Raw genomic sequence first — 13,738 nt, forward strand, 5'->3', positions numbered from 1 at the left:
TGGCAGCACGGCAGAGGATGACGGACAGAACAAATTTATCAACTACTCCAACCAAGTGTTGGCAGTGAATACCTGGGCAGATAGAGACTCAGGTGGAGCGCAGCCAGTGGATACTGGAGAGATTTCATTGCGATTGGAGTAGTGGGATCGACAGCAATTCAGGACTGTTGAACTATCAAAACCTCTTGAGAACTTCATGGCATTGTAAATTTCTATTTTTCTTCCTGTTGATTTTGTATTGTGGTTTTACATTTAAGGAGATATGTGGTAACTGTGTAATGGAGACTATCATATCCAGATGTGAGGATACAATGTCATATACATCTCTACTTCCAGATCAAAGGTGGACTCCCAATGAAACTGTTAACTATAACTTGACAATAGGATGCTGGACTCTCTGCCATTGTCCATGCCCACAATGATGGACATATGACTGATTATGAAGAACTATACTAACAATATAGAGGAACTCAGTGGGCGGGGAGTGGATTTAGGGTAAGGGTAAGGGAAATCCCAAAGCCTATGGAACTGTATCACAAAATGATAATAATAATTAAAAACATTGTAAACTAAAAAAATAAATTTGGAAGATAAAAAATAGATTAAAAAACCCAAAGTACTCAATGAGCCCTTTAAAATTACATTTTGAAGTGATTGCATTTGCCTTTTAAGAAATAAAAATTTCATTTTGAGCAATGAAGTGATGATCTACTTTAATACTGTTTCCTAGTTCCAATGGACAAGAATTTAATTAAGGAACCATTCAATAATAATGAGCTTTTCTTTAGTTCTCCAGCTATTTTGTTTTCCTGAAGGAAAGAAAGTAATCCTGCAAATCTGAGGAATTATTTACTAAACATCTTGAACATTTTTTCATGGTTTATTTACTTTTGTTGGAAAGGTAGATTTACCATTCACTGGTTCACTCCCCAAGTGGCCACAACAGCCAGAGCTGAGCTGACTGAAAGCAAACAGGAGCCTCCATGGGTCTCCCGTGTGTGTACAGGGCCCTGACTGCTTGGGCCATGCTCTACTGCTTTCCCAGGCCACAGGCAGGGAGCTGGATGGCCAAGCAGAGTAGCCAGGACACGAACTCGCACCTAAATGGGATTGCAGCACTTGCCAGGGGGTGCACCAGGCCCACAATGTCGAACATTTAAAAACAAACCGAAAAGAAAAAAGAACACATCAATTTCCCTTTTAGAACTCCCGTTTAAAAAAATATTTATTTTTATTGGAAAGGCAGATATACAGAGACGAGGAGAGACAGAGAGGAAGATCTTCCAATGATTCACTCCTTAAGTGACCACAACAGCCGGTGCTGCGCCGATCCGAAGCCGGGAACCAGGAACCTCTTCCAGGCCTCCCACACGGGTGCAGGGTCCCAAGGCTTTGGGCTGACTGCTTTCCCAGGCCACAGGTAGGGAGCTGGATGGGAAGTGGAGCAGCTGGGATTAGAACCGGCGCCCATATGGGATCCCGGGGCGTTCAAGGCGAGGACTTTAGCCGCTAGGCCACACTGCCGGGCCCAGAACTCCCTAACTTTACCTTTTATATTTTTCATGCTCGTAGGCCAATAGTTGCCCTCATGGTCCTGCATTTATGTTTGACTGATTGTTCCCTCACAATTAGATTCTGGTTGGACATTTTTCCAGGAATAGTCCACGGGCAGTGCTGTATCCTTTCCATGCCCCAAATTAAGGGACACACAACCACTAAATATTGTCCAGTTACTGGCTAACTTCTGCTGATATGTGGGCTACGAGATTCTCCATTGTAAAGACACCCTGACTCTCTTGAAATTTGAAGGCAAAATATGGCAGTGATTTTTTGATAATAAATAAATGCATTATTAGTAACAGATACTACATACACTGTTTGTAAATGGTTCATAATAAACTTTTGTAGTTACAATTATTTCCATAAACTGGTCAGCATCCATTGAACTACGTTACTAGGTGCAAAACATCATCCAACTACCGAGGACCGACGAGCAGACAGTGCACAGAATGCTTGACAAAAGGGCAAAATACCACAGGTACATATAGTAGAGAGAGCACTAAATATGCGGGCCTGGTGCCGTGGTGTAGGCTAAGCTTCCCTGAGCCAGCACCCCACCTGGGCACCTAGTCACGTTCCAGCTGCTCCATGCGTTTGCCTGGGAAAGCAGCAGCGGATGGCTCTTGTCCTTGGGCCCCTGCCCCACCGTGGGAGACCCTGGAGAAGCTCCTGGTTTAGACCCCATCAGCTCTGGCCACTGCGGTCATGGGAGGAGCAAGCCAGCAGCTGCACCGCTTACCGCTCTTCTTCGTAACTCCACCTTTTAAATAAACTTTAAAAAATAATAAATGTCAGGTTAAAGATGTGAATGGCCAACATTTAGATCTAGTGGCAGAAGTCGGATTAGTAGCTCTTTCTGATTCACAATCCTCTTTCGATGACAGCTTCAAAAGTTTGTTTAATGTCAGTTTTCTTCAGGATGGGTGTAACATGCATTACATGTGCTATTACATTGAAATAACTGCTATCACATTAAATCATAATAGTATCCAACTATTGGGAAACTAAAGAACATGCTTTCTGCAAACACACCATAGGGTGTTCTACCGGAAACACTGAACTCCCTGTGTCTCGGGGAAACGGTTCCTGCTAGCGCCAGTCTGTCCACTCCCAACTGGATTTCATCTCTTGCCCCTTCAAACTACCACAGACTAACTTTCTGCTTGCATACATCAGGAAGGAGTGCACAGCACATGTTCCTTTTCACAAATGAGGAGGCAATTCAGAAGGATCTACAGCCTCCACCTTGAGACTCAGAGCTCAGAACTGTGTCGAGTTGACGCAGTCCCGGCAGGGGTGGCCAGAGGGGCCGTGTCACCCTTAGACATAACAACAGTGCCCGCCTAACTTGCCATCCTGAAGAACGAGGGACTCTTGCTCATAGCATACTCCGTTCATTCACGTCTACTCAGCCAGCTCGGCTCTGGGCTTCAGTCTGAGGTGAGTTATAAGACGCAGCATCTCCTGTGCTGAGCTGTGCATGTGGACCCATGGAACAGCATGCACGCTTCCCCGGGAGACACGGGTGCCGGCCGGGAAGGCTCGCGCTGACCCCACGGGCCCTAAACGCCCACGCCACGATGCCATCCAGGCCCTGCCCCTCGCCTTCGGGGAAAGCGACGGCACCAACAGCCTCCAGGGCACTGCGTCGCAACCGGGCGACACCCCGGCTCAGCACGCTACGGCCAAGCCAGCCGGGTCACCTCCGCCCCGGCCTCCCGCCGGAACGGCGTCACTGCGGCCCAGCGCGTCACACGTCACTTCCAGGGAGCGCCGCCCGCGGGGGCGGACCGGAAGAGCGCCCCACAGCCCGGCCCGCCCTTCCCTGCGGCCCGACGGCTCCCTCCGCCACACAGGCCGCAGCCGGATCTACCTCGGCCTGCTCTCCGCCCGCGCGCCTTCTGCCCATGCGTGGTCGTGACGTGGCCGGCCCCTCCCTCCGGGCCCCGCCGGCCTCTGTGACGGAAGCAGCAGAACCCTGCTTCGGGTGAGGCTTTGCGGGTAGCCGGGCGTGTTGGCTGGTGGCGGGTTTGAGACCTGGGCCGCCGCCTACGCAGGCTCTTTTGTAATTTCCTGAAACTTCAAATAATGCTCGTGGCTATTTCCTAATAAGGGTGAAAAGGCTGAAACCCGTTAGTCAAAACGCCGCGCCTTGCCAGCTGGCAGTTGTGTTGAAAGAAAATAACCGCAAAATGTCATTATTCAAGTTTGTTCGCTTGGGAAGTTTGGGGCTGTGTATCTATTGTTGTGCCCTTGGGTGTATAAGCAGAAAAGAAGGCGCGTGACACCTCCTCTCCCCCATGACGATTTTGCCGGTGGAGCTTGGGGTAGGCAGGAGTCCGCCAGGGAGGAGCGATAGCTGGTCTGCTGGGTGATACGAGTGCAGCATCAACTTAGTTGGTGTGTCATTCCCATTTGGATTAGCCAGGAGCGGCATCTTGAGAGGCTGGACATTTGCAGTGTGGGCTCTGTGTCCCCTCCAGCTTCCTGCTGCTGTGCGCGCCTGACTGCTGCCTAGGAGTGAACCAACAGCAGGGAGCTCTCCTGTGCACTTCTGCCCTCAAATAAATCATAAACACGTTGAAGTTCTATTTTAAAAAGAAAACAGAAGCTGAAGAGTGGCTACTTATTATGTGTGCTGCCAAAGCTAGCAAGAATGGTTCATTATTTTGTGTAAGCTATTTAAAGTCCAGGAGCACCAAAGGCCGTCTGTACACTTTACATAATAATGAAACAAAACTCAAGATTTCTGTGACTTGCACAAGAAAGGAGTTCTGGCCGTTGCTCTCAGCATGCCCACGCGTGGGGTGTCTGCTGCCTCTTTTCTTGCCTTTCTCGCTTGGCTTCCCCCACACGCACCTGCCTCTGGTTCCCTCCCGCAGTCCACTCCTGTCGCCGCCCCTTCCCCTCACACTTCCCGCCCTCCTTTGGCTTCCTGTGTCTCTGTAACTTCTGTTTTCTTGAGAATTGAGCCAGCCCCTTTCTTCCTCCTCCCTGAATGAGTGTAAAAGAATATGCAGGAACCAAAAATGTTAGTAGAATGTCCCAGGACAGAACTACAACTATGTAAAGACCCTAATTGTTTTCTGTGTGTGTGATTTTAGAATTAGGCAACATTTGTCCCATAAAATACAGACGGTATTTTTTTTTTTTTTTTTAAGATTTATTATTATTGGAAAGCCGGATATACAGAGAGGAGGAGAGACAGAGAGGAAGATCTTCCATCCGATGATTCACTCCCCAAGTGAGCCGCAACGGGCCGGTGCGCGCCGATCCAAAGCCGGGAACCTGGAACCTCTTCCGGGTCTCCCACGCGGGTGCAGGGTCCCAATGCATTGGGCCGTCCTCAACTCCTTTCCCAGGCCACAAGCAGGGAGCTGGATGGGAAGTGGAGCTGCCGGGGTTAGAACCGGCGCCCACATGGGATCCCGGGGCTTTCAAGGCGAGGACTTTAGCCGCTAGGCCACGCCGCTGGGCCCACAGACGGTATTCTAAGGAGCTTAGCAGCAGAGGTGGATTTTAGACACCTAAGGGTTTGAGGAAAGAGTAAAATGAACAAAAGCAGGTTGGCCATCTCACAGTTACTTGTCATTTTTCGTGTGAGATAGGTATGAGGAGACAAAACATTTCCTTATAACATGCTAGTTAACATCAAGCTACTTCAGGTAAAAATGGAAACTGAGGGAGCTTCCTGATTGTGTCGCCTGCTGCTGGACATTCAGCTTTTGTTTGGTGACAAGGATCCGAGACTAGCTAAAACCCTGTGTCTGGTCCAGGGGAAAAACCTTATGAGGCCATTTTCCCTTGGTCAACAGCTCACTGTCGCGTGTATCAGCAAAGTGATGGCCTTTAAGGCGTGCCACCTACCTCAGTGAGAAGGAGAACTCGCAGGCTGTGAGGAAGGCCACCTTTGTCCTTCACTAGGTGCCCAGGAAACGAAGGCCTTCAGGTGGGCAACACGCGAATTGCCTACAGGCCACCAGTAGGGAAGGTCCTGTGCGGGTTCCCGCCCAGACGAGCAGGCGTCTGGAGCTCTTAAAGACTCCATCGGAAACCCTAATGTGTGTCTCTCTTTTCCGGAGACACCTCATCTCCCACACCGCTCCCAGGAAATGCTTCCCCTTCCTGTCATCTCAGGTTCACTTGTTTGCTTTGCAAATACAGCTGCTCTGTCTGCAACCAATTCCTGGCTTTTTATTTCTGTACTCGACTGACTTTGACTATGGTAGTCCATTGTGTTGGGGACTGCTGTAGGAACCTAGCCCAACACACTGAGCTCCTGCAGTTTGTACTTACCTTCTGGGCTGGTGATTCTTTTATACCTTAGAAGTGAACCATAATATTGGGATCCTGCAAAAATAGAAACACAAAGCTTGCTTATTTTAGGAGAATTTTATTTATTTTAGAAGATATCCCAAATGTATACAATGTTTTGGGAGGAAAAAGATGTTATTGAAGGTTAATTTACTTTTTCTGTTTTTAAAATTTAAACAAGTAGTAATTGCACACTATTGCTTTTTAAAAATATTTATTTTTGTTTATTGGAAAATTAGATATACGGAGAGGAGGAGAGACAGAGAAAAAGATCTTCCATCTGCTGTTTCACTCCCTAAGTGGCTGCAGTGGCTGGAGCTGAGCTGATCCGAAGCCAGGAGCTGCTGCTTCTTCTGGGTCTCCCACATGGGTGAAGGGTCCCAAGGCTTTCCCAGGCCACAGCAGGGAGCTGGAAGGGAAGTGGAGCACCTGGGATACAAACCGGCACTATACTACATCCTGGTGCATGCAAGGCAGGGACTTTAGCCACTAGGCTTCTGTGTCAGACTCTCTTTTTCTCTTTAAAAAGATCGATTTATTTGAAAGACAGAGTAACAAAGAGAGCGCTTCCATTCATTGGTTCATTACTCAACAGTTGCAACAGCCAGGAACCTGAAAATCTATGTGGTGCTCCCTGTGGGGTTCAGGGACCCGGGTGCGTGGGCCATCTGCTGCTGCATTCCCAGGTGCGTCAGCAAAGAGCAGCCGGTGCTCCGCCATGGGACGCCAGCGTCACAGGCTGCAGTTCAGGGTGCTGTGTCACAGCGCCAGCGTCACAGGCTGCAGTTCAGGGTGCTGTGTCACAGCGCCAGTGTCACAGGCTGCAGTTCAGGGTGCTGTGTCACAGCGCCGTCTTTAAAACATAAGCGGTGGAAGGAAAAAAATAACAACAACGAAAAACATAAGCGGTGGTATTGACAACTTTACTGCTAGAAATGCAAAGACACAAAATAATGTTTCCAACTGAAAAGTACTAATCGGTTCTATTATCAGGAAATTTGAGGATACCTTTTACTAACACCAGCCTTCACAGGATAAGTTTGAAATGAGAGCAAAGGGCAAGGTTTACCAGCTTTGTCCTTCTGTTTGATGTCCTGCAGTGATGGACTCGGTGTGTGCAGCTGATAGTAACACACGTGGACTACTGTGATGGTCAGATAGCTGAAGGTTGTTGCCGGCATCGGACTTTTAAAAGAAAGCTGTCACTGTAGACATCAGGGGTCAGGGATTCAAGCCATTTACATTTCAACAGCAAGGGACACTAATACGCAACCTGTTCCTCTAGTATGTTCCTTTTTCTAAACCTGTGGGCCAGGGAATTTGCTGTGTGTTTATTTCCATATTAACTGCTCCTGGGGCCTTCTGGAGGAATTACAGCTAGCTCTGGCTTTGCATGGCAAAAGACTCACAGTGCCCTTCCAACATCCTTCCATCTTACAACCCAAGAACTCACAATTAACGCACAGTGGACAGAAAACATTAGCAAGGGCTTGGCCTTTGTTAGTTTTCCTTCTCTGATACTATAATAAAAATATCAAGTGGGAATAATTTGTGTAAAGATTACTTCAAATTATTTTGGAAAACTTTACGTCAAAGTATGTGATTATCCTTTTCTGCATTTAAATAAATATTTATTTGAAAGAGTGAGGGAAGGTATGAGAGGAGAGACAGAGGAATCCTCTGTCCATGGGTTCACTTCCCAAATGCCTGCAATAGCTGGGATTGTGCCAGCTAGAAGCCAGGAGCCAGGAGCTTCATCAGGGCCTCCCATGTGGGAGGCAGGGGCTCAGGCACCTAGGCCATCTTCCACTGCTTTTGCTAGGCTACTGGCAGGGAGCTAGATCGTAAGTGGAGCAACTAGGAATTGAACTGATATTTGCATGTGATGCTGGCATTGCAGGCCCTTTGTTCAATATGCTACAATACTGGTTTTTGATAATGAAACTGCTCATCCCTATGGCTATACATGTCTGATCTTCCATGCTTGGTTATTGCAGCATAGAAAATTAGGCCAAATTTGCATCTTTATTTGTTTGCTGTTTTAGAGAGCCGGCAGGTATGCTGGTCATTCATGTGCACAACCGCTGGGGCCGAGCCCAGGCGGGAATGGAGTCCAGAGCTCGCCCCAGGTCTCCTATAGGGGTGTTAGCTGTTACCGTCTGCTGCCTCCTAGTGTCTGCACTTGGGTGATGCTGCGTTGAGGAGCAGGAGCCAGGAATTGAACCCAGGCACTGTGAAATGGGACGTAGGCATCTTACCTACTGCATTGCCAGATGCCCACCCCGATTTAGCATCTTGAAACAACCGTTTTATTTGTTCGTGGATTGTATGGGTCATGGAGTCAGCTCAGACATGGAAGGCATGGTGGATGTTTCCTTGAAGTGCCCCGTCTCATCCCTAAGGCCAGGGGCTCACAGATGAGGAGAGCTGGCATGGCGCTTGTGTTCAGCTGCTTCATGTCTTTACACTACTGTGCTAGGGCTGCTCAGTGTGTATGTGGCAGCTCAGGGGCCCAAGCTTGTGTGTTCTCATGTGTAGGATTGAGACCGCGTTGCCTTCTTGCCCAGTCCCTGTATCACGTCTCCAGAATTCTGTTTGTTGAAGCAGTCACAGACTTACCCATTTGACAGAGATGTGGCCATAGGCCTTCTCATATCTTTATGGACAGAATGTTAAAAATCCTGGGCCCATGTTTTCTGGTTGCCACTCAGCCTATGTCTAAACCTCTCAAATTCGTATTCAACTCAAGGATTGTCCATTAGACATTTCTCAAAGTGAATATAACATATTCATTGACTCTACTACGTGAGGCCCGAGGCTAATGAAGCCACTGGATAGTGGGCTTTCATTTTAGGGTAAACAGACGGAATTGGCAGATGGTGACTGCTGTTTATAAACCAGGTTTGCCAGTATCTTTGTGTCCCTTCCAAGAGATGGGCTGAATTTCTGCAGTGAGGGAGAAATAATCCTTTCTTGGAGAGATCCCTTTTATTTAGAAGTCACATTTGCTTGCTTTTGTGCTGTTTATGATTTGGATATAGATAGACTGAAAAGAACCCCATCATTGACACTTAAATATAAGTAGTTAAAGATACACTTGCATCAGTGAGTAGGGATGTGGGGGATGCTCAAAACCCAATAAGCCAAATAACTATCTTCATTAAATATTTTTTAAAATTTATTATTGCAAAGTCAGATATACAGAGAAGAGGAGAGACAGAGAGAAACATCTTCCGTACGATGATTTACTCCCCTCATTAAATATTTTAAAAAGTCATATTTAATGCCAGACATCCTTACTAAAATGTCAAACTTTTGCATGAAGAACATGATGTATTACTTTCCTGGGGCTGCTACAATAATTGTGCAATAATTGCTGAAATTGGGTGATTTAATATCAGAAATGAGTATTTGGAGTTCTGGAGGCTAGAGGCACATGAGGAGAAACCTTGACCTCCTGGCTTAGCTTCTGGCACTGGCAAGCCATGTTGGTGTTCCTTGAGTTGTTACTTGTGTCAGTCAAATCTCTGTCTCCATTACCACAAGGCCATCTCTCTACGTCTCTGTCCTCTAATAAGGAAACCAGCCCTTATTAGATTGAGGGCCTGCTGGAATCCAACGTGACCTGGTCTTAAGTAATTACATCTGCTAGCACTGTCCCCTGCTAAGTTCTCCCTCTGAGGCCCTTTGTAGATGTGAAGTCTTCAGAGATGCTATGCTACAAGACAGATAGCATTCGTATTATCAATGTTTCCTTTTGCCTTGGACCCAGTTTGGTGTAGCATGGAACCTGCCTCATTCTGTCCCAACCTATAAAAGTTTCCTGGTCACACCTGCTATCTGCAGAGACAAAGTATGGTTTTAGACACAATGGACAATGAACAAGATCATTTCTCAGTAGTTGGCATGGGATAGGACACTGCCAGATGACCCGTCACTGCCAGGCCTGGGTCCCATGACTGCAAAGGCTGCTGTGTGAATTCTCCATGAGTTTTACCCACTCACCTGTTTCAATTGCCACAGGGCCCTGTGGGACTTCCAGACCCAGCCATGCTCCTAGATGTCCCAAACGGTGTGCCTAAATACATTTGGGATGTAGCTTGTGTCTTGCTGAAGCTTCTACTTCTGTCTCATCCATCCCCCCCGCCGCCAAAGGCACTCATGAAGTCATCTCAGTTGTGGACTGCCCCCTCCACCTGCCGACTGGTTCCCCTTCAGAGATGATTCTGGGGCACTGTCCTCTGCCATTGGGCCTCAGGCCTCTATCAGCAGGCACCGACTATGTAGGCCATGTTTCCACAGCAGTCTGTGTCTTATCAGGATCTCACAGAAAGTTGTACGTTTTGGTACTAAGTCTGTTCTGGCTGAGAAAAGAGAACCAGTCAGCCATGTTCTGTAGTTGTCAACATGATTCTGCCTGGACGCTTTACCACTGCTCAGCTTGGCAAGCCTAAGCAAATTTCTTCTTCCTCTTCCATCTGTGAATGCTGCCTTCCGCTGCTGACGGTAACAGAAACCCCGCTCAGCCTGAGAACCCCACACCTCTGCTCACTGCCATTCTTGAGAGCGCCTTGATTTCAGTACCCAAGTGGATGACCTTCTGATAGCTGGGCTTTGCCATTTCTTGATGTCCCTCTGCAGTTGTCACAGCCTCTTTCCTGTAACTCAGCTGCCACGCATGTGATCAGCCCGATCCCAGCAGTAACCCCAGTCTTACGCTGCCCCCTGCAACCCTCGCAGCTCACTTTTTCCAGTAGTTCTTTTCATCCCGTGTTGTATTCTCACTATGCTTTTTAACTTAGTTTGAATGCCATGGGCAGTGATTACAGTAATTTCCCAAATCTCAGCTGCCAACCTGAACCCCTGAGCCTAATGTAGCTGCAGACAAAGAGACAACCGTGACAGCAGGACTCGTGCTAATTGACCCCAGCTTCAAGTGCTACCCCGACAATGGCACATTTCCCTGGAACTTTCATGGTCTCCTAGACAACCCTCCTGATGACAAAGTATCCAAGATACCTTAGTTTCCACACCTCCTATTCTTTCTTCTGAGCTCTAACACACTTAGCATTCTCATTCTGTCAGTTTCCTTAAGAAAACAAAAGTGAGCCAAATAGGACTTTCATGACTCCATCACTGTGCATCTTGGTCCTTGTATTCTGCCATCCCTGCTGTTTCTGTGGGTGGACTTTCCATGCTCTGAGCTAAGGACAGATGCTACTCATATGCCCAAGGACCCCTCACCTGCACTTATACAGGGTCATTAAATTTTTTTTAATTTTATTTTTAATGATGATTGCATATTTGAGAAGGGTGCATGACTGCGTGGACCATTGATTAAGGTGGGAAGGGTTGAGGAATAGGAGAAGATGGATGAGACCATTGTTTCCTAGTTTCTTTTTCTTCTTCCTGTGTCTGGGGGAAGAGGAAGAGAATGTCCTATATGTCTTTGTGCCCTGGGATGGAGGACAGCCACCTGACACCACCCAGGGTCCCCAATGTGGGGCATGCTCTGAGGGTCCTGCTCAAGAGGTTTTGGTAGTTCATTAGTTCTGAATTACTGCCAATCTCGCCATTCCAAGCACAATGGAATCTCTCCAGAATCCACTAGTTGATATAGTCCACCTCCCCATTTGCCCAAATATTCACTGCCAACACTTGGCTGACAGCCCTGTCTTACACAAACCAATGGATGCTGTGGCCCACCCTGCCTACCACACACTCAGCCCTCAAGTACACCAGTGGGCACTGCAATAATAGTCAAAGAGACGCCAATAACCCCCACCAGGCCTGCCCACAGCCATGGTTCCTGTGCACGATGGTGTGTACAGCAAACTGGTCCGGTCTATCCCGCATCCCATTCGGTTTTGTGCATATTAGTGGGTGCTGCAGCCTAGCTCAGTCCAACCAGTCCCACTTTACAGCCCACACTTACGCTGGCAGGTGCTACTGCCTGCCCTGCCAGGCCCGCCCCCACCCCTAGTTCTCATGCTAACCAGTGGGAGCTGCAACCCATCTTAGGGGTGCCCACAGTTTCCCTACTAGGCCCACTCCCAGCCCTGGATCTTGCACTTTTCAAGTGGTTCTGCAGTCTAGCTTGATAGGACTTGCTCCCGTTCCCAGCACTTGCCAGCTGATGCTGCAGCAAACCCTGACCAGCCTGCACTTAATCTGGCTCATGCACACACCACTGGATACGGTTGTTTAGCCCAGCCTGGCTTTTCCCCAACCCAGCTCATATGCCAGCCAATGGGTATTGTAGCCCTGCCTAGCCTGTTCTGTCCTGGACTCTGCCTTTATGCTCAACAGCAGGAGCAGTGGCCCTGCAAAGGCAGCTCTGCTATCCCCCTACTGGGCCTCACCCCTGGCTGTTACATGTGCTGGTGAGTGCTACAGCCTAGCCTGGCATGGCCTGCCTCACCTTGGCATTTGCTGCTGGGTGCTGCAGCCTGGCTCATCTTGGTCTGTCCCAGTTCCAGCTCGTGCTGGTTGGTGCTACAGTCTAGCCCAGCCTGGTTTATTACCAGTCCTGGCCTTAATGTGAACTGGCTGGTGTTGCACACCAACCTGGCTTATCTTACGCCCTGTCCTGGTTCTCTCATCTGCTGGTGGGTGCTGTGAATTGGCTCAGCCTGGCCTCCCCCAGACCCGACCCACACGTATACTAGCAGGTACTATAATCTAGGTTGGTCTGGGCTGCCCCTGCCTTGGTTCTTGCACTCACTTGCAGGGACTGTGTCCTGACAGAGGAGTTCCCCAAGCTCCCCTATGGTCACTTCTTGTCGGCGCAAGTCCCCCAGAAGTCATTCCTCACCTGCAACATACTCCCTCAGTTTTCCTCTCTTCCATTCTCCGCACCCCCTTTCCTGAGCAATCCACAGTCTCTGTGCCTGGGAACACCTGGGTTCCTCAGTCCATTCTTTCCAAGCCCAGTTTTCTGGTGGGGTGGTGTGCTGGCCTGGTGTTCTGCCTGCCCTCCAGGGAGCCAAGCTCATAGACAAGTCCTTGGACCCGGTCCTTTGGCATGCGTACTGGCCGGGGACCCAACCGCTCCACCTACTTGAGACCCAGGCATGTTCATAGTTCTTCCAGCCCGGTTCACCAGCACACCATGTCAGCATACTAACCTAGGCTCTCCGCTGTCTTGCCCCCAACCCCGCCCGGGTCAAGCATGTGGGGAAATCCCCAGGCTCTCCTCCTGCCTGGGTGCCAGCCCCCAGGTCCTCGATGCCTCTTTAGTGCTATTGCCTGGACCCCCTGCAAGCCCAAACCCCCAGGAGCCCTCCTGCACTGGTGGAAGCCAGGTACTTGCACCCCAGTTAAGATCATTGCAGCAGCAAGTGTTGCCTCCTCATGTATGATCAAATAGTATCAACTGAAACTAATTGTACACCAATCGATACAAAAAGTAATTATTAACCAATGGTGTTTTCATCAGGACACAGTCTCTAGCATGTCCAATTCAAAGCTCAGCCTGTCTTTTCATCTCATGACCCCTCCAACAACTGCTCCAATTTTTATCTTTCGTACACGGCAAAACACTTCCCCAATCTTACAGTTCCTCTCTTTCTGGTTGCTCAAGCTCAGTTTCACCCTCGCTGTGACCCCCACACCTGCTCCTGCCAGGCCATCATGACTTCCAAATGACTCGATTCTCACACGTCACCTCTCCTGCTCTCAGCCCTGTGACACAGAGGGCCTCCCGGTTTTTAATCTGTGTGCTCCTATAGTCTGTCCTCAACAGAAAAGCCAAAGCAACCCTTTAACAAGCGGCTTTCCTTTCCCATTCCTCTGCAGAACGCACCAGGAGTAACGCCTAAAACCCTCAGCATGTGCTGAAGGCCTCTTCGTGACTCCGGGCCGC

At 48.7% G+C, this 13,738-nt stretch overlaps 1 long non-coding RNA gene across 1 annotated transcript in view; it reads left to right on the forward strand.

Moving 5' to 3' along the window:
* Positions 1-3,273: 3,273 nt before the first annotated feature.
* Positions 3,274-13,738, forward strand: part of LOC131479784 (uncharacterized) — a 46,067-nt gene continuing 35,602 nt past the window's right edge. Inside the window, exon 1 of the long non-coding RNA XR_009245096.1 lies at positions 3,274-3,547. This is a non-coding gene — a long non-coding RNA (uncharacterized LOC131479784). The remainder of the gene's footprint in view (positions 3,548-13,738) is intronic.

The sequence above is a fragment of the Ochotona princeps genome, chromosome 3 (assembly GCF_030435755.1).
Source record: "Ochotona princeps isolate mOchPri1 chromosome 3, mOchPri1.hap1, whole genome shotgun sequence".
Lineage (NCBI taxonomy): Eukaryota > Metazoa > Chordata > Mammalia > Lagomorpha > Ochotonidae > Ochotona > Ochotona princeps.